Source organism: Henckelia pumila, chromosome 4 (assembly GCF_033568475.1).
Source record: "Henckelia pumila isolate YLH828 chromosome 4, ASM3356847v2, whole genome shotgun sequence".
Lineage (NCBI taxonomy): Eukaryota > Viridiplantae > Streptophyta > Magnoliopsida > Lamiales > Gesneriaceae > Henckelia > Henckelia pumila.
In genome coordinates this window covers 82,703,090-82,723,207 of record NC_133123.1, presented here as the reverse complement: position 1 = coordinate 82,723,207, position 20,118 = coordinate 82,703,090, and the positions used below count along the sequence as shown (strand labels likewise).

General features: G+C 38.2%; 1 pseudogene; it reads left to right on the top strand.

Moving 5' to 3' along the window:
* Positions 1–20,118, top strand: part of LOC140861339 (cyclin-dependent kinase F-4-like) — a 58,084-nt pseudogene that overhangs the window by 7,581 nt on the left and 30,385 nt on the right.

Genomic DNA, 20,118 nt, shown 5'->3' with positions numbered 1-20,118 from the left:
GAGTGGTCTTTCTTGGCCATATCATATCCAGGGAGGGGATTTCTGTTGATCCAAGCAAGATTGAAGCGGTACTTAATTGGTCGCGTCCGATGACAGTTGCTGAGATCCGTAGTTTTCTGGGTCTAGCAGGGTATTATCGTCGCTTCATTTTGAACTTCTCTCAGTTAGCTCGACCGTTGACGCAGCTTACCCGCAAGGGTGTGGATTTCGAGTGGTCCTCCGAGTGCGAGGAGAATTTCCGTGAGCTTCGACGGCGGTTGACTTCTGCGCCGGTGTTGGCATTACCGTCAGGATCTGGAGGTTATGTAGTTTACACGGATGCTTCTCCTCAGGGGTTAGGTTGTGTCCTGACTCAGAATGGGCATGTGATCGCATACGCTTCTAGACAGCTAAAGCTTCACGAGGACAACTACCCAGTCCATGATTTGGAGTTAGCAGCCATTGTGTTCGCTTTGAAGATCTGGCGTCATTATCTGTATGGCGAGAAATTTGAGATCTTCACCGACCATAAGAGTCTCAAGTATTTGTTCACTCAGGCGGAGTTGAACATGAGGCAGAGACGTTGGATGGACTTGCTTAAGGATTATGATTGCGAGATTAAGTACCATCCGGGAACTGCTAATCTCACCGCTGATGCTTTGAGTCGCAAGGTGCGATTATCCGCACTTCAGACTTGTTCGATGTCTAGTGCGATCAGTGACTGTTGTACTTCAGGTTATACCTTCAAGCATAAGAAAGGTATGCAGAGTATCCAGATGTTTGCGATATTATCTGAGCCAGCCTTGTATTCGCGGATCCGAGATGCTCAGATGTCTGATTCGAAGACCCAGCGTTTAGCTCGTCTAGCTAACGAGGGTAGCTCGTCTGGATTTCATTATCAGTCAGATGGTTTTCTGTGTTTGTCTGGTAGGCTTGTGATTCCGCAGGATGAAGAGTTGCGAGAGGAGATTTTGTCTCAGGCGCATCGCACTAAGTTGAGTATTCATCCTGGGAGCAACAAGATGTACAAGGATCTCCGTACTCGTTTCTAGTGGAAGGGAATGAAACACAGTGTTTATCAGTTTGTTTCGAGATGTTTGGTGTGTCAACAGGTCAAGGCAGAGCACCGACGACCTGGAGGATTGCTTCACAGTCTGCCTATTCCTGAATGGAAATGGGAGTTTATCACAATGGACTTTGTGACCCATTTGCCGGTATCCCCGAGGAACTGTGATGCTATCTGGGTTGTGGTGGACCGACTCACCAAGTCAGCGCATTTCATTGCCTATAGCCGAGAGTACTCTGTGGATCGCATGGCACGGATGTACATTCAGGAGATCGTCCGACTTCATGGAGTGCCTGTGAGCATTGTTAGCGATCGGGACCCCAGGTTTACTTCTAGATTTTGGGGGAGTGTTCAGCGTGCGATGGGTACTACTCTCAGTTTGAGTACAGCCTTTCACCCGGAGACTGATGGTCAGTCAGAACGCACTATCCGTACGTTAGAGGATATGCTTAGAGCGTGCGTCATGGATTTTGGTTCAGCCTGGCAGGATCATTTGTCGTTGATCGAGTTCGCTTACAACAACAGCTATCACACTAGTATTGGAATGGCACCTTTTGAGGCGTTGTATGGGCGACGTTGTCGTACTCCACTCTTCTGGGAAGAAGTGGGGGAGAGACAGGCTGAGGGACCAGAGTTTATCCAGCAGGCGATAGACATTGTTGATCAAATCAAGAAACGGATTAAGACTGCACAGGATCGTCAGGCCAGCTATGCTAATATCAAGCGTAGGCCCTTGCAGTTCGAGGTCGGGGAGAAAGTGTTTCTGAGAGTGTCACCTTTCCGCAAGATTCTCATATTTGGCCTTAAGGGCAAGTTGTCTCCCAGATTTATCGGTCCGTTTGAGATCTTAGAGAGCATTGGCGATTTGGCTTTTCGACTAGCTTTGCTACCGCACCTATCCAGTATTCACGACGTGTTCCACGTATCTCTGTTGAGAAGGTATGTGGCGGATGAATCTCATATTCTGCAGCGATCTGAGATTCAGGTAGACAAGGATTTGACTTATGTTGAGAAACCTCTTCGTATCCTGGATTATAAGGATAAGGTTTTACGAAACAAAGTCATTCCTTTGGTTTTAGTTCAGTGGCAGCACCGAGGCACTGAGGAAGCTACTTGGGAGCTTGAGGACAGGATGCGTAAAGACCATCCTGAGTTGTTTTGATTTCATTCTTTAGGTTGTATTCAGTTGCAAACCCTGTAAACGTTTGATTTGAATAAAGAATGTTTCTGATTCTTGTATTTTGCATTCGGTACTTAAGATCTGATTTCGAGGACGAAATATCTTAAGTGGGGGAGAATGTAGTAGCCCGTACCCTAATTGAGTAATTAAAGGAATTAATCATAATTACTTGGGTAGAGTTCGGAAGCTCCGAAGGTGAGATCGGAAGCTCCGATCAGGATCGGAAGCTCCGAACAGGATCGGAAGCTCCGATCATTATTACGTCAGGCATGACGTGTGGTGAGATCGGAAGCTCCGATCAGGATCGGAAGCTCCGATCACCCCTATCCGGAGTCAACAAGTGATATTTTGACACGTGGCAGATCAGGATCTTCGGAAGCTCCGATGGCAGGATCGGACGTTCCGATCGAGGTTCGGACGTTCCGATCAAGGATCGGAAGTTTCGATCGTTGTCTATAAATAGAAGGCCGAGGCTTCACTTTCATTTGCCAATTCCGAGTTCTCCTTTCCATTCTAGTCCTCTTGGAGCTGTTCTAGTCTTCTTAGCCTTGGTCCGGAGGTCGGCGAGGCATTCCGTAGTCGTAGCGGAGTTGTGCCCAAGTTCTGGAGGCATCGACATCAAAGGGCTAACGACGGACGAAGGTATAGCTTTTGCTTCCTATAAATATTTAGGAGTATGCAATAGCTTAGTTAAGGCTTTTAGAGCACTTTAATGATAGTAGTATCTTTTGGCAGTGTAGAGCAGACTATAGGCGTGGACCTAGAGTTGGTAGAGCTTGCTCTGTTTTGAGGTACAAAAGTACTGTTCGAGATATCCTGACTGAGTATGCATGTATTATGTGACTGCATGATTTATATGCCATGATATTATGCTGCATTCATTTGCATCTTGCTGTATCTCTTTCGAGATGTCTGTTAGTAGGGTTGTACCCTATCCTGTTAGTGGATGGACTTCCATCGATTTGGGTCCGGCGTATCCACGGTTATCTCGGTATGGTAGCCACCTCCTGAAGCGACGGCACAGCGTGCTACATACCAGGGCCCGGTCTGTCTCTGTTATCTGATCCTTGACCTTGAGTCTATAGGGAGTTCACTTTGCATGCATGTATACTCATACTCTCGCACTGAGCGTTTTATGCTCACGTCTCGTACTCTGTATTTTCTGGACACCCTATTCCATGGGGCAGGTTTGCGATTGGACGAGGAGGGTGGATCCAGGAGGGGCTAGTCAGTGGTTGGCCAGCTGGAGCTTCGTTTAGGTTTTATTACTGTTGTTTGGGTTTATACAGCTATTCGATTTGGTTGTATATTATTGGATACATTACAGATTCCTTTACTTGGGATTGTATAATGTTTATGGTTTCCGCAGTTTTATTCTGATATCTGTTTAATTAAGTTAATTGCATGCATAAGTTCTGTTTAGTAGGGGATCCGGGTAAGGGTCACTACACTTGATCTATCCCTATCGACTCTGACTCGGTCCTTTCCCACCTGTTGCCATGCAGACATACAAAGACAAGACAACAGGCGGATAACTCCGGTGAGAATACAATTTCCCAGTAAATGAGACAACATTTAATCCATGTAATATAACAAATCCTGATGTATATATATAGCAGCAAGACAAATAGTCCATGCAATCTAAATCAATTCGAATACTCAAATCATAACAACATGATTCAAGATGCAATGCATGTCTTTAAAATCGGGTTCTCAAATCTGATAATTCCAGGAAACGATTCTCTGTTCCAGTTGGGATCCCGAGGAAAAAATATCACACAACACACCGACTCTCACGATCGAGGTGGAAGGTGCATATTTCGATCCTCTAGACTCTGGGGCATTCAATAGAGAGTTGATCGACAAATGGTAGTAAATCGCCCACCAATGCCACTCGACTATAATCCTCAGAATGTCTAAATCTCTTGGGCCTCCATGCCCTCCAAAACAACAAAATAGGCTTAATATGAATGCAAGTGCAATTCAAACAACAAACAACATAAACTTCAAGTAGCATGCAAGTATGTGATTTTCCCTAGGACCCTCGAACCAATCCGGATTCGAGTTAATCGTCCTATTTCATTCCAAAGTCATCCTTTACCTTCCTCGATTCGAAGTAGCTTCCAATCTCAATCAAGCTACAATATCAAGAATTCCAACCAAATCCAATCGAATATCATTCTAACAAAACTATCTTCGAATAAAAACCATACTATACCGTCTTCAATTCTCCAAAAATCTAAACTCCAAAATCTTATGAGCTTATCGGCCTTCAATCTATCTGTAAAGAAGTAGTCAAAGCTCAAGATTAACATACAACTCAATTGAAGACTCGACTCAAAAAATTCAAACCGATTGACAATCCAAAACTCAAACCGGCGGCATAACGGCTGTATTCTGATCAAATCGGAAACACAGACAGCAATATATCGAACTAAACAACTCCAAACAACCATAATTCGTCAATTTCCATCCAATTCCATCAAATCCCAAAATACCATTTTCGAAATATACTTCCAAAAATCATAACAAATTCAAACGACGCTCTTTTTCAATCCCGTCTGAGAATAAACGATCTATCTTAGCTCAAGAACAACATATCCGAATTTCTTTCGATTCTAAGAACATCCAAAAATTGAAGTATACTGGATCGAAGAAAAACTTACGGCATAACGGAGCTCTCGTAGCCGTGATCGCGAATATGTCTTCCGAATGAAATTCTATCAGACGAATCGATCTCGAGGTGAAATTTGAAAAGCTTGGGAGGCGTTTTCTCATATTCAATGGAGGGGAAACATTATGGAGAAGGAGAAGAATGAGGAGACCAAGTCAAATCCCTTATAAATATCTAATAAAACTAATATTTACATTTTAGCCCCTGAAAATTCCAAAAATTGGAAAATAGTCCCTGATAAAAATCAAAACGGACCTCGACTTCTAAAATCTTTGATTATCTCAAATAACTCAATTAAGATAATTTCGGGACATTATAATTCTCTCCCTCTAAGAATAGATTTCGTCCTCGAAATCAAATACGGTTCAAGCTCATAGGCTAAGGAATAAAACCCAAACTGCAAGAGAATTCATCTCTCCAAAACCAAGTCCCGAAAACGTTGTCTCAACTTGGACTCTGTCTCCCAAATCTATTCTTCAAGTCCGTAACAACTCCACTGCACTAACACAAACTAAATCGGTTTATCTAAAAAATGCTTCTAATTCAGGTCGAAACTCTGAATCAGTCGTCTCAAGCAATTTGTCATCTCAACAAATCCGGTCTCATCAGCTAAAGAGCAAAAGAAATTCTGATCTGGTAATCCAAAAACAAGGATCTGGTGATAATCCGTATCAAAAGACGGAAAACACTTCGTGAAAAGCAGAAAGAGACGGAATAAAACAAGTCTGTAGGCAAGATCTCCCATCATCTCCGGACTCTAATGATATTCACTCAATCTCAGGGACGATTTCTCTCTTTCATTTCGTCTCTGACATTCCTCTAAAAGTCGACATCTTCAGGAAACACCGGTCTCACTGATCAAGATACGAAAGTTTGCATCAAAAAATCCGAATACTTCGATTGTCTACTCCAAGTCTTCCTCATTCCCAACAAAAATCTTCATCTGTCAATCCAAACCTCGAAAACACATCTGGTTCTAGTTCGGGAAAACCAGGAAATCATCTCGATTCGATCGAGATTTCCATTGTTGCTCAAAAAACTCATTGAAAGAATGCCATCAGAGATTCATCTGATAGCTGTTGTTAAACAAACACTTCATAGGAGTTAGCGACACTCGTCTGCTAGTGCAAAAGTCTTGCACCGCACTCCTAATCTTCTCTTCCCTGGATTAGGGAGTCTCATATTTTCCTCTAATTCGAACCATGGACCTTCAGGATTGGTACCATGTTTTACCAAATCTGGTAGTAATGAGCTTAAGAGATGGCATGGACTGCTCATACAAAAACTTTTTCTAAATAGATAGGCATACCCTCTAAATCCATATCATCTGTTCTGGCTGTTCGTCGTTTTGAGGATAATCACTGTACTCAGATGTACTAGAATAACAAAAGTCTCTTCGAAGACTATAACAAAAGAAAGGCTATAACAAACATCTCTATCTAAAATGACCAAATTCGACATTCAAACAATCTGACAAAAGTTCTGATAGAAAATCTAACATCTGATCATGTATGAGAATCATTCTGTAGGGGATACAATAGCAGATTCATCAATCGGTCAATAAAACTCGGATGGCAATTAAAACTCATACTGACCATAGTAGTCTCGTGACGAATCCATCAAACATGATCTCCATCCCATTCTGAACCAGAATAAACTGAACGACAGACCGTCGGGTCGTTCTCTTTTTGCTATCAACTGCAGACAGTTCGGAATATCGGAAAAACATACCTCGAACATCGTTCTTCATCTGCTTCTATCCCATCTGACTCTTCAATCATCGTATACCTTTCGATCATCTGAAAGAATACTGAATAGACTGCAAGGTGCCAATCTCAAGATTCTTTGTCTCGATCAGAAACTTCTTGCACAGCAAAACAGTTGCTCACCAATCAAGGCATTATCTCTGACCTGAAATTCAGATTGGTATTCCATTCTGATTCTTCCTCCTTGAATTTTGTAAAGAATCAAACCAGATTCTGTACATTCTTGATTTCTCAACACTCTGAATTGGCTCGAAAGAAAGATTCTGATAGGCCTCCTATCTGCTTTGAATTCTAATTGGAAGTGCCGCAATCATCAATCAAGGAGAAAACCGATAGTATGTAAAATAAAAACACATCTTTCGGCTCAGAGCAACAGCTGCTGAATTCGATATCTCCAGAAAGAAAGGATTTCCAATCAGAAATTCCTCAGTACTTCTAATCATCTTATCTTTCTCATACTCAGTCTGTACAGCAAAATTAGTACTACAGCTTCCAAGATCAGGGAAGATTACGGAAATCTCCTCATAAGAAAAGCGATAACAGATATTCTAATCAATAAGATCGCGACGAGCTCAAAGTCCAGATTCAGACATTGAGTCTCGAGCGTCTTCAGCTGTCTCGATGCTCAAGCTAATAAGTGATTCTTCCAAACAAGAATATGCCTCAAATCTCAATAAGAAGAAGTGCAAAGCACCATAAGGTAGTCAATATAGAATAATAAAGAATTCTGAAGCACTGGTCAATCTCTTATTCAAATCCATAAGAACTGGTCTCATAAGATTAAGTCCAGACATAAGAATATATTCTGCTGAGTAATCGGCTTTACGAACGATAAGAATTCCTCACAAAATCTGTGATAGAACTCAAACATCTTCAAATCCCAGGTAAATACGTTGATCCAGATCAATTAATATTTGTTCCGGTCTTGAGGTGAACAACAGAAAATTCCACCTCCAGATAACATGGTTGAGAAGAACAACTCAAACCAATGAAAATTCCGACGTCGATAGAATAGCATATCACAGCTCGGCATGCAAATCAGCGATCATAAAAAATTCCCAGACAATGCTCAGTGAGGTGTCGACCTCCACCATTGCTGCAAAACATTTCGGAAGATTCAAAAATTTGTCCTGAACCTAACTGTATCGATCCGCTGGAACAAGAAGAACTGCTCCCAGACTTCTTGAATCGTTTTCCTCTTGGTTGCAAATGATCCTTATGGATATTTCCTCTATATCCAATCGATTTTTAGAACGGGATCGAATTCATCGGTCGTCGGTGTATTCTCGAGAATCAAACAATTGATCAACTTCCTCTAACCATCTTTCACACAAGAATGACATTTCCACTATTCTTTAGAGTCAACAGTTAAAACGACTGAAATCTCATCAATAATTCTTCAATCAGTGTCGAATAGATATCCATTTGATCAGTCGTAGTATCACTCTATCCTGTCTGGATTCTATGCAGTTTGATTCCTATTCAATATACATCAAGAACATATATCTCAAACTCAAGCGAGTTAGGACACAATTACCTCGATATTCCAACATTCGGTGTCTAAAACCTCTTTCTCGAATAATTCAACCATCTCGAGAAAATTCAAATTCGATCCAGGAATCCAAGCAATTGAGATCTCAAGTAAATCATGCTTTACAAATTTAAATCACAAAATCATGTAATTAAAATAATTCTCAATCAATAAAGCATGCTCGCATGGTATTTAATAACTCAATTAAATAATTCAAACACATGCGAGAATTCAATTCATGCGGACTCGATCTATCCCGTTCACTCTAATTCAGTCCAAGATCTTATCGCTCTGATACCACTTAATGTGAAAACTAGGTTCTAAACAACTAATCTCGGATAAAACAAAAATTAAGCATACAAGATCCAAGACTAAAAGTAATAGAGAATTTTTTTTTTTAAAAAAAAATTCCGCGCTCGATCGCATGAAATCGTGCGATCGAGCGCGCCCTGCTGCATCAAACACTGCCGGAAGAAAATAGATTTGCCGCGCTCGATCGCATGAACTCGAGCGATCGAGCGCGCCAATCCTGTGCTCTCTACTGCCTCAACAATTTTAAGGGCCGCGCTCGATCTGCTGAACTCATGCGATCGAGCGCGCCTCTGCCCAGAAAATTTCCAGAAAAATGAACAAGTTACAAACTCCACTACCATAATCCAAATACAATCTCAAAGCTTGAAATCCAAGTCCATCAACATGAAACATCAATATTCAAAATCAACTAATCGATTTAACAAGATTCAACAACGGTTCAAGTCTAGAATTGCTCTCAAACATAAACTAGATTGGCATGCTTTTCCATTCTAAATCAAAGTCCCACTTCTATGATTCAACCTTGATCTATCCCTGTCGATTCTGACTTGGTCCTACCCCACCTATTTCCATGCACACATACAAAGACAAGACAACAGCCGGATGACTCCGGTGAAAATACAATTTCCCAGTAAAAGAGACAAAACATTTAATCCATGTAATATAAAAAATCCTGATGTATATATATAGCAGCAAGACAAATAGTCCATGAAATCTAAATCAATTCGAATACTCAAATCATAACAACATGATTCAAGATGCAATGCATGTCTTTAAAATCGGGTTCTCAAATCTGATAATTCCAGGAAACGATTCTCTGTTCCAGTTGGGATCCCGAGGAAAAAATATCACACAACACACCGACTCTCCCGATCAAGGTGGAAGGTGCATATTTCGATCCTCTAGACTCTAGGGCATTCAATAGAGAGTTGATCGACAAATGGTAGTAAATCGCCCACAAATTCCACTCGACTATAATTCCCAGAACGTCTAAATCTCTTGGGCCTCCATGCCCTCCAAAACAACAAAATAGACTCAATATGAATGAAAGTGCAATTCAAACAACAAACAACATAAACTTCAAGTAGCATGCAAGTATGTGATTTTCCCTAGGACACTCGAATCAATCCGGATTCGAGTTAATCGTCCTATTCCATTTCAAAGTCATCTTTTACCTTTCTCGATTCGAAGTATCTTCCAATCTCTATCAAGCTACAATATCAAGAATTCCAATCAAAATCCAATCGAATATCATTCTAACAAAACTATCTTCGAATAAAGAACCATACTATATCGTCTTCAATCCTCCAAAAATCTAAACTCCAAAATCTTCCGAGCTTATCGGCCTTCAATCTATCTGTAAAGAAGTAGTCATAGCTCGAGATTAACATACAACTCAATCGAAGACTCGGCTCAAGCAATTCAAACCGATTGACAATCCAAAAATCAAACCGGCGGCATAACGGCTGTATTCTTATCAAACCGGAAACACAGACAGCAATATATCGAACTAAAAAACTCCAAACAACCATAATTCATCAATTTCCATCCAATTCCATCAAATCCCTAAACACCATTTTTGAAATATACTTCCAAAAATCATAACAAATTCAAATGACGCTCTTTTTAAATCCCGTCTAAGAATAAATGATCTATCTTAGCTCAAGAACAACATAACGGAGCTCTCGTAGTCGTGATCGCGAATATGTCTTCAGAATGAAATTCTATCGGACGGATCGAGCTCGGAGTGAAATCTGAAAAGCTTGGGAGGCGTTTTCTCGTCTTCAATGGAGGGAAAACATTATGGAGAAGGAGAAGAATGAGGATACCAAGTCAAATACTTTATAAATATCTAATAAAACCAATATTTGCATTTTAGCCCCTGAAAATTCCAAAAATTTCAAAATAGTCCCTGATAAAAATCAAAACGGACCTCGACTTCTAAAATCTCTGATTATCTCAAATAACTCAATTAAGATAATTTGGGGGCGTTACAGTAAAGGTACCTCAAATTCTCTCCAAAGCTCAAAGTGAAGCAACTCAACTTGAAATCCAAGAAGAAAGATTATATATCGCAAATCGAATAACGCATTTTTTGCTCGCGACAGGGCTTCGATCATGAGGTTCTTGAACTCTCAAGTTCGATTCAAGCCATGGTTGAGGTCATCTATGGCTAGGCTACAAGAGTACAAGTCACCTATGTCGTTGCCCCAATTCAAGTGACGTACGGACGACGATTGCGGCAAATCAAGATGGGCTAGGGCTTGATGAGAAGAAGATTGGGGCGAAGCGAGCTGAAAAATCTTCGAAAGAGTGAAAGTAACGAAATGTGACTAATTCACGGATCTGCAGATTTGATACCTCATCCTTCACAAGCACCACTACGGTCGAACAGGGGTGACTCTCCATTCCTTGCTATATTGGCATCAAAATGAAGCTTAGGACTATCTTTAACCGAATCCTAGCTCCAAACACATATTTCAGACGCCGGTGGTGACGAATCGACGGCGAGAAATGGGAGGCTAGGGTTGGGTATCGGGAGAGTCGTGAGAAAAGTGTGCAAGAAGTAGGAAGATTGGATTTTTAAAAAAAAATTAATTTGTTAAAAAAATATATAGACTGCGGTTTTGAAAAAATGATGTCAATTAACACCGCGCTCAAAGACATCGGTACAAAAAATTTTTATTTTATTTATAAAAAAACGCTCATAAACTACGGTTTATTAAAACCGATCTTGTAGAACACAAACAACAACAATTTTTACATAACCGTAGTCTTAAATTTTTAAAAAATGCCCATTAACTACGGTTTATATAAAAACCGTAGTTAAATGTAAAAAAACTATGGTTTTATTCAAAACCGTATAGTGTAGTTTATTATCAAATTTCTTGTAGTGAATGGCTAGTTTCATCGTGACATCAAGCCAGGTTAGTGTTTTTAGTTTTGATCATAAAACAAAAAACTAAAATTCAGAAATAATATCAAATGATCGGCGGTGAAATTAATTATTTTGATATAATGTATAATAACAAAACAGTACATGCATGTTGTTGATTAATATTGTAAATAATGACTGGGACAGAAAATTTGTTGGCGTCAAATGATGGCATTAAAATTCTGATCTTGGAATGGCTCGGGAGGTTGATTCTCACCCTCTATTCACAGATTATGTCACCACACGATGGTGAGTTGTTTGTTATTCATCTGTCATATAGTCTTTAATTAATTTCAAATAAATTTAACTTCAATTTTAAATTTCCAATATATGCATGTGTTGCAAGTATCGAGCCCCTGAAGTTCTTCTTGGTTCTCCAATTTATGGTCCGCCAATTGGTGAGTATATATACATATGATGACACATTATTTTATTTTATTTTTTTGGTTTTGATTTGGAATGCATTCCTTGACACATATTAATATGTTTGCATGTATCTATTTGGTATACATGTGGGCTATGGGTGCTATAATGGCGGAACTATTTATTCTTCGCCGACTTTTTTCGGGCTCAAGGTAAATTTCATGTCCTCCCACCATGTTTCTTGAATTTCTCCGATGTGTTTGTTTGAACATATTTTCTTGTCTTAACACACATTTGGAATTTATTATTTTGCGCTAAATAGCCTTGTGAAGTTGAAATATTATCAGCACCTTCTCACAACCGTCACCTTCACGCATTCTGGAAGAATCTAAAGCATGGTGCATGGAAGAGGTTTGTATGAGTTCTAGAAGCCTCTACACTATTCATGATATAGGCTTATATAGAACTCTCTACAATACACTTGTACATATATGACTTGTATAGAAACATGTATAAGGAAGCATCTAGAATTGTGTAGGAGCTAGAACCTTCTGGAGAGTTAATCTCCACTGTCGGATCAAAACGATCTTGACCATTCATTAAAGGAAGCCACCTTTATAAAAGGGTGTATCCATCATTTGTAAATCACAAAGTTTGAAAGGAATACAAAAGCATTCGCCAAGCTCTCTAGTATTCTTACTTAAACACTTACACACACTTGCGCTACAAAGGTTGCTTTGCTAGTACTCGCGAGAGGCGTAGTTAAGGAGCAAAGGCCGCACGTGATCTTAGAATGGCTAAGTCCGTGACAACCTGCTGTTAAGTACTACATTTGCTTCGTGCATGGCTTATGTTCTCCTTTCGTTTTGGCCCTTTTAAAAACACTGATTTGTTGATGTGTCTTTTGTATTTTTTGCAATGGAGCAGATGAAATTCATAAAATAAGCTGAATAATTGGGAGTCCGACCAAGAGTGAATGGCCGGAGGGCCTTGAACTCACTAAAGCAATGAATTACAAGTTTCCACAAGTGAGTGTTTCATTTGCTCCTTAATTAACACCAATTTTTTGGACTATGAAGTTTTTCACTTATCCATAATCTTTTGCTTTTATTATATATATATATATATATATATATATATATATATATTTATTAGGTTGCTAGTGTCTAGGGGCGGAGCTAGAATTTTGATTGAGTATAGGCAGCAATATATTATAATTACGACGCAAAAAAAGCACATGTTAATCGACAACCAGAAAATAATGTGTCTTAATTTGAATCTAAAATTTGGGTCTAAAAATTTATAAAAAATAAAAATAATTAGTATTTTTTTTGGGTTTAGTGTGAACAACTAAGCACGTAAATAATATCATATAAATAAAAAATCAAAAATTTGAATCTGAAAATTATACATAATATATACACAAACCATATATAAAGTAAGATCATGTTAGTGGCATCCCAAAACATAAAATTATATTAACTTCAAAGATACTTCAATCTCAATAAATTTCACACAAAAAATTAATTTTGTGCACAAATTACATTAAATTTGCTATTATAAATTTCACACAAAAATTTAATTTTGTGCACTCATTCGACATTGATGTCAGACATTAGCGAGAATGCCATCGATCTTATTACGGTAAAAACTGAAACCTTTTTCATATATATATATATATATATATAAACTTTTATTTTGGGTCCTGTGTGGGAAGCCTTAGTTGGTGGTGAAAGTTAGATTTAGTTGGTTTACTATTTAAGACTTAGCAGTATTTTCCCAATGAAACTAGACAAGGTGGTAAAGGTTTTGGTTCCCAGGCCGAAGAAATTGAGAAACAAGAAGGATAAGGACAAAGAAGAGGAGTTGCTGGTGATTGAAGGGATTGAATTGGACACTGCTAAGTTTGTGAAGTTCGATGTGTTTGTTAACGACGAAGACGATAAGACGGGTGAACTGGACAAGGCAGAGTACGCAAGATGTTTCTTTCGGGTTCCGCACAAGAAATCGGTAACAACTAAGACTAAGATAAGGCTGGGCTGACTGAACTGTTGGAAGATTTGGATGCCGAAGATGATGACAAATTGTTGGTTTATTTGGTGCCGAAAGCTGGGGGAGGGGACATTACCATTGGTGGTATCAAGATCATCTATGCTTAATCACCTTCTTTGATTAATTAATCTATGATTGATCCAAAGATGTTTTCACGCCATCCTCATATTGGTAGCGCTAAGTAGCGTCACACCCAAATTACCCAACTCAATAGATAAACAAGAATATGTAGTAGTGTGAGTAGGGATCGTTCCCACGAGGAAAGAGAAATTTAATGTGTTCTAAATAAAACAAAAAAGGGGGTTTTTGAGTTTTGGGATTAACTACTCAAAATTAAAGCAATTAAAAAAAATAATATTATCACTATCATGCAAGATTGAGAATTAAACTGAAGTAATAAATAAGAAACAAGACTTGGTATCGGTTGACTACACCCTTGATATTCATTCATTCAATCATCAATTCCCTAAAAATAATTAATCCTATCAAATATTCATCATTGAAAATCAAATTCCTGTTTCACCTTAAGCTTAGTTAATTATACACCAACGTTCTAGATTAACCCTTACCAATAAATTAACCCGGATTCCAGCGATCTAGATTTAAATTCAAGGTAGCATTCATATGAGTGAAATTGATGAATCTAGACAACACATGCACCCGCGGATGTATTTAGCCTAGTCAAGAGTTGTTCCTACGAATTAATACATTCAACAGCAGAAAATATCAAACGTAGTTGCTTCGCAAATTAATTGATTCAAATAATTACGGATTTGAATTCTAATTAAGCGATAGTTTGCATAGCAAAATCCTAGGATGGCCAATCTGAAAATTTTGCATACAAACATGAAATAGAATAGATCAACTATTGATAATCAATAAGAATTAAACACTGAAAATCGAATCTCATGAATAAATTATATCAAGGTTTCGTCTCCCTCTGGTATAAAAGTTTAGCTACAACGATTCATCAAAAACTCAAGAAAAATTCCAAAGAAAGGAAGAAAACTTAAGAGAGAGTTCTAATACAAAACCTAGCCACCTTAGAGATATGCAAAAGTCTGATAATTATCTCCCAAAAATGGAATAAAAGCCTAATAAAAACTAGAGTCCAAAATAAAAGAATTTTCAAAATTACAATGTTTTCCCGAACAGACTAGCCCGCTCGATCGCGTGAGTATGCAGGATCGAGCGCATGAAAGATAGTGAATCTAATGTTTTGAAATTTCCTCGACCGCGCTCGATCCTATGAATTGGCCGGATCGAGCGCATGAAAAGTGAGGACCCTACTGCCTTAAATCTTCAGATGTCGCGCTCGATCATATGAGTACGTTCGATCGAGCGCATGAAGCAAAAAAAATCCGATTTCTTCTGAAAACTTGATAATTAAACCCGGGAGTAAATTATGTAACTCAATGCATGCATAAAACAAAACTAAGATAAAACATGAACAAAAACATATGAATGTATGCAAAACACTAACAAAATAACATTAAAATATTCAAACAAAACACGACTATCAAATACCCCCACACTTGATCTTTACTCGCCCTCGAGTAAGTCATGCAAAAATAGAATGAAACAGAACAAACAAGAATCAAGAAATACTACGGAGCACTGGCCTCAGCAATTTCAAAATTTTTTACATCCATCCAAACTCAACTAACTTTCCTTTGAAATTTTTTTTAAAACACAAACCAATTTCACCGCACAAACTTATAAACTCCGCAACTCAAATTCAAAACACTATCTTCCAAATTCAATTCACATATTCATAGATCATGAGGACTTTTCAAAGTCTCACAGTATCAAAATGAATAGATAATAAAATCAACACAATCACACTCGGGTAAATGCAAAGAATTCTAGTGTGTGCATGTTTCGATAAAAAATTCATGCTCATCAACAGTGTCAATCAACAGTCCATAGGCAAAATTCTTGCAACCCCTCTCCACTAGTATATTGGGCGACTGTGACTCGGTCAATAGGTCTTAATCAGCTTGTAATGTTAGGCTTGGCTTATGGCTATAATTAAAGGAAAAGAATTCAAAGAGGGAGTAAATTATGCCCTTTTTTTTAAAGTCCACTCCTTTTTATTCGGAGTTCAACCTCTTTGCACTTCATTGATATTCAAAAAAATTTATTGCTTTTCACCAACTAATTTTTTTTCTTTTTTTTTTCATCACTTTCTTTCTCATTTTTTTCTATCCCCTTTCGCTACTACCCATTTCTTTTTTCTTTTTTCATCACACCATCCATATTCACAAAACAAAGTAGGAGCATAAAAAAATAATTTCGACATTCAACTTACTCCCTTAAAGGTAGAAAATAGTGTTTAGGCTATAGGTAGTAGTTGTAGGACCTTGAAACAATGCCGAATGGGGGTTTACCACACGTTTACACGCATGCCACTCGTTTTTCAATTAGGCTAAATCAAGGTACTAGGGATAAATAATTCTGTGGGTGGCTTGAAAAGCTCCAACGATATTCAAAAAAATTGCATACATCATTCCTAAGTCACAGTTTACCCGTATTGCACCTCGAGAGATGTCCGAACTTGTTCTAGACATGTCTCAATTCACCGTCAATTCATACAAATTTCAATCAGTGCAGAAAAGAGAAATCATCAACAGTAAATGATGATCTTGCACAAAATTCAGAATTACACACCTCATGTGCTCATGTATACGTGAAAGCTCAACAGAGCATCTAAGGATAATCCACAAAAAAATTTAGGCTCAAACATGTAAACAATGCCTTAATCCTATCTATGTTTGTAAGTTTCAAAGTTCAGATTTAAGCATAATTCACAGAGTATATAAGAGTTTAACCGTCTATTTGGTTCCATCAGTTCAAAATTTTTGGTTAGATAGACATGTGATTCAGTTACTGAAACATCTACTACTAATAAATGCGGAAAAACTTTATTTTTTTTTAAAAAAAATATACTATACATATATGCCCATACATATATGTATAAACATTAAAAATAATACTAACAAATAAATTCTTTTAATGATAACTTAAATAAATAAAAATCTTGAAACACGCAATATTAATAAAAATCCGTAACCCAAAAATTCAAACTCATGCATGCGAAAATAAACATAAATAAAACTTTGAAATATGTTTTAAAAACCCTAATAAAGTATCTCAATATAATAATAACTCTTCCATGCGACGGTCACGGGGCCACTGCCATGCTTGCTCATACATCCTCGCCATCGGTAGGAGCTACAAATGAATTATCGTACTCACCTGCACCATATAAGCATAGTGAGCCTAGAGTCTCAACATGTCTAAACCTTTGTAGCAATGGTTAAAATAATGCATCACATAATCATACTAATACATATAATCATCATGAATATGCATGCATGCTCGTAAAATAATGCACCATGAATTCTTGCTAGCCATAATTATGATCATCATACATACATCATAACTAATCATACATAGCATAAATTGAGCATGTCATAATCATAAAAACTGTGTAGGTCATATCCATGAGTGTGGCTCGTAATCATGAGCGACTGATCAGTCTAAGAACCATCGTACGTGGCGGTGGATAAATCCACCTCTATGCTGGTAGTAAACTACCTCTGTGCCAGTGATAAAACCACTTCTATGCCGGTGGTAGAACTACCTCTGTGCCGGAGGTAAACCACCTCTGTGCTGCCACATCACTTCAATTTTCATAAAAATATTTTTCATGTTCAATTCTTAATCATAAACACATCATAAAATATTTCATGTATGCATGCACTTAAAATATGTCCGTAATATATATTTAATAATTTTCATAATAAATATACTTATACTTAAAATAAACTTCATGCATAAAAATAATTAAATATATATTTCGGACATAGTTATTTTTCATGGGTTGGTCCAGACTGCTGGTCACTCACTCTAAGCCCATTAATTACTTAGTCTGGCCCAATGACCCAAAAACCTAAAGACTGGCCCAATAATTTCCATGGGCCTCAAGGCCCATAAAAATTAATAGACTCACTTAAATAATTACTAAAGCCCAATAACTTAATTCACATGTGGCCCAATTAATTAATTGAACTAGCCTTGGCCCATTTACAGCCCAACTTAATAATTAACTAAAAAATAAAAAATACTCGAGCCCAACTAATATAACCCAGACCCAAACCCGACTAGCATGACCCGTGACCCAACGGACCCGACCCGTACCCAAAACACCAAGCCCGGTCCGCCTAAAGCCTAGACACAACCTTAGCCTTTCTTTCCTTAATCCTAACTCACGGCATCCCTGAGCGACTTTGGAAAAACTGACTGTGCCGCCTACTCTGGCAACCTTTGGCAGTGAAAACACTTCCCATACTTAGACAACATCCAGACGGTTTTAACCCAACAAATTTTACCTCAAACGGAGCTCTGTAGAAGGAGAACAAACCAAAACAATCTACCCATAGTTTCTGCTCATGCACAGAGCACGACTAGAAACTTCAGGCCATTCGGCCGCCCATCTCCGGCAACCACCGGCCGGAGAACCACCTGTAATATCTTCCCCAAGGTCTTGGGGTTCTAACCCCACTAGAATTAACCTAAAAAACGCCCTGTGGACCGAGAACAAGCCAATCTCCCAACGCTGCGCAATCTGCGCGATCTGCTGCACCCAACTTCTTTGGCTTCGGTTCCGGCCCTTCTTGGCACAAACCCCCTGCCTCACTCAATCCTACAGAACCTAGGACACGATCCTAACCACAGCCAACTGCCTGGACCCGAGCCACATGAGAAAAACTTGATCAAACCTTGAAGAAAACAAGAAAACTCATGCACGTGAAGGAGTCTATGAGATTTTTCAGAAGAAGTTCAGTAAATATCATGTCAAATCCATACAGTCTGATGAAAAACGTGAGTAGTAGCTTATATGGTGGTAAAGTAAAGGAATTAAACATGCCTTGTTAATTATAACGAAGATTTATTCGTATACGGGGCTCCGGGACGACGAACGGGCCAAAAACTTGAATAATCCTTGAAGAACTCGGCTAAGGAGGCCGCTATCTGCTGAAAAACGTGAGGGAGGAGGTGGAGGAGATGGGGTTGGCGGCTGATGGGGTTTGAGCATAGGGTAGGGAGAGATTTTGGGTGTAATGTTGGGTAGATTAGGATAATAACTAATATAATTTATTTACAAAGATAATATACCATAAACTTAAAATTTTAAACTCTTAAAATACCTACCAATCTGATAAATAGACCAAAATCCCAAAATAAATAAATAGCCTATTTTTAAAAATTAATAAAAGTCATTAAAATGACTTATTTTGGATAAAAATCAACCCTTAAATAAATATATAATTAAATACTAAAATTTTCTTGACAAAATACCATAAAATATTATTTTTTTAAGGCTCATAAAATCTCATAAAATATTTTTGGCTCAAAAGTTGATATCTCATACATCCTCGCCACCGGTAGGAGCTACAAATGAATTATCGTACTCACCTGCAACATGAATTCTTGCTAGCCATATTATGATCATCATACATACATCATAACTAATCATACATAGCATAAATTGAGCATGTCATAATCATAAAAACTGTGTAGGTCATATCCATGAGTGTGGCTCGTAATCATAAGCGACTGATCAGTCTAAGAGCCATCGTACGTGGCGGTGATTAATCATCTCTATGCTGGTAGTAAACTACCTCTGTGCCAGTGGTAAAACCACTTCTATGCCGGTAGTAGAACTACCTCTGTGCGGGTGGTAAACCACCTCTGTGCTGCCACATCACTTCAATTTCCATAAAAATATTTTTCATGCTCAATTCTTAATCATAAACACATCATAAAATATTTCATGTATGCATGCACTTAAAATATGTCCGTAATATATATTTAATTAATTTTAATAATAAATATACTTAAACTTAAAATAAACTTCATGCATAAAAAAAGAATTAAATATATATTCCGGACTTAGTTAATTTTTACGGGTTGGTCAGACTACTGGCCCCTTAGACTTAAACCCAGAAATTCTAAGACTGGCCCAATAATTCAAATTAAGCCCATTAACTTACATTTAAGCCCAAATAATTTATTCAAGCCCAATATGACATACCTGGCCCAATAACAAAACTCAAGCCCATTAATTACTTAGTCTGGCCCAATGACCCAAAAACCTAAAACTGGCCCAATAATTTCCATGGGCCCCAAGGCCCATAAAAATTAATAGACTCACTTAAATAATTACTAAAGCCCAATAACTTAATTCACATGTG